Genomic DNA, 2554 nt, shown 5'->3' on the forward strand with positions numbered 1-2554 from the left:
CGTTACTTGTCTTCCAGGCTTGATCCTTACAACAAGCCTCCAGGGGCCCTAATAGATCTAATATTTCTCCCAAATTCTATATGAGAAGCATGCAGAAGCAACTAGGAGAAAGGGACATGGTGAAACTGTCGACAAGCTGTTAATCAAAAAAGACAAGTTGAACTAGGAGAAAAACTTGAAGAAGAAAAAGAAGATAATGATGATGGTTGAAGTGTCAATCAATCTCATTATTTTTTGTCCATTCATGAAAGACATTATTGTGAATAAACTTAATAGTGATATGATTATCACGGTAAACTGAAGTGATAGAAAAAATAGTGACTCCCATGTCCTCGAGAAGATAACACAACCAGATGATTTCAGTAGTGGTGCCAGGCAAAGTACAATATTTAGCCTCAGTACTGGATTAAGCAACATCATATTATCTTGTGGTTGAATGCATCACATAGCAAGCAATATCCAGTGGTTGAATGACACTCAGTGGGGTTGCCTACCTAGTCAACCTAGTCAACATCAGAATAGGCATGTAAGACTAAATCATTAGTAGAGGGGAAGAAAATCCCATTAACGTGTCCTCGAGATAGTGTTGGATGCTGAGAACAACAACAAAGTGAACAAAGCACGGAGTACACATCAATTGATTATCAAGGTACACATTATGTTTTCCTCTCAAAAAAAATAAAATAAACATAATGTGAAATATGAAGACAAGTAACAATCATGTCTACAAGACTGCCAACTAATTGTCTGTAGAGGTAAGTATCAAGAATTGGCTCGCCGTTCGTGGCATGAAGCTTGGTATTGGATTTAAAAGTAATCTCAGAAAGCTTTTATAACCAATGAGACCCACATGAGAGATGATCGGGCACATTTTGCTTGAAATAGATCTTAGGTATCATCAGAAGAAGTGACCTCAAAACTGAAGAAATAGCTATGAGTGCCAAGATACTACAGTTCGAAGCAGTGGATATGTAAATGTTTTGAGTCCCTTGACATATAAAAGCAAGAGACCTTATTTGAGAGATGAAGAAAGAGGACAGAGTCATAAGGATTGGAGGAGCAGCCAGGTGTGAAATTGTAGTATTGAACTTGGTAAACCAAGCCTATGGGGCTTCTTTGAGGCCATAAAGAGCTTTTTGAAGACAATAGACGATGTGCAGTGGGTGCTCTAAACTAGGAGGCTGCATGTAGATTGCTTCTATAACATTGGCATTAAAATTAAGGAATGCATTTTTGACATCCATCTGAAAGAGAAACTAATGACAGATAGCAGTAATAACAAGGAGGGAATAAGCGCATGTAAGTTGAGTAACAGGGGCAAATGTCTCTTCACAATATATGCCATACTTCTGGGTGAAATCTTGAGCCATAAGACAAGCTTTATACCTGTCTATTGTACTATCGAATTGAGTTTTGATATCGTAAAACCATTTATAACCAACTACAAACTTTCTAGAGCCAACTCAACAAGATGCCAAGTTCGATTTTGAAGAAAAGCATGAGTTCTTCTACTATAGCGGTCTATCATAAAGGATTAGAGGAAAAACCCCATGGTAGGAGTGGGATTCGCAAAGTGTAGTAAGAGCATAATAGCAATAATGGTAAGTAAAATAGCGAGGAGATGCTCTTACTCGAGTAGGACAAGATGAAATATAGGAGCTATGAGAATCCTCATGACTGATGTGTTGGGAGATGCTGGAAAGGGCATAGTGGCAGAAAGAATTTTTTCAGGAAAGGGACAATTTTCAAGAAAAATACCAACATGAGGATTTTAAAGAGATGAGAAGTAAAGGGCAAATGGCACTTGAATAGGTTCGAGAAACGCTTGTTTCTAAAAAATTCAAAAGTTGAGAAATATGTAGCTTGGAAGAAAAATGATCGTAACATCGATCTTCATCCCTTGTATTCAATGTCATAACCAAGAAAACAACACAAACAAGAGCAAGGCTTGAGTTTGGTGTGTTCATAAGGTTGAAGAAAATCGAAGCATTGCATCACCAAAGTTTTTTTTGCAAGGAATAATTAGAAAATTTTTAAGATTGATGGAATTTAATTTTAACGTGTCATTTCTCACATTGCTAATTTCTCCTAGACTGATTCAGTAGCACAACTTGCTATGCCTCCTCCTTCATGGTTTAGATATGTGCTTCAATGATACCTTTTCAAAGCCTTCTCTCTCTCTCCTCTTTTTTATTTTTTTTTTGGGGGGGGGGGGGGGGGGGGGCTTAACTTGTGCATTAGATTTTTTTTTTTTTTTTTTCTCTATTTTAAATGTAAGCAAGCTGTTCTGATCAGTGTAGAATTAGTTTTGCAAAATGCTCTTATGGCCTATTTGGATTCCTTAGATTTGGATTTGAGGGGGCTTAAATCCAAATCCTTTGTTTGGAAAGTTTAAAAAAGGTCAAGGATTTGGATTTGACAAATCCACCAAGAATTTTCAATATTTAAAATGCTTAGATTTGAAATAACTTTTAAAATCAATGGATTTAAAATCCCTTGATTTCAAATCTATTAATTTCAAATTCAAATCCAAATCCAAATCTAAGTTCCCAAA

The sequence above is a fragment of the Quercus lobata genome, chromosome 1 (assembly GCF_001633185.2).
Source record: "Quercus lobata isolate SW786 chromosome 1, ValleyOak3.0 Primary Assembly, whole genome shotgun sequence".
In the NCBI taxonomy this organism is placed as follows: domain Eukaryota; kingdom Viridiplantae; phylum Streptophyta; class Magnoliopsida; order Fagales; family Fagaceae; genus Quercus; species Quercus lobata.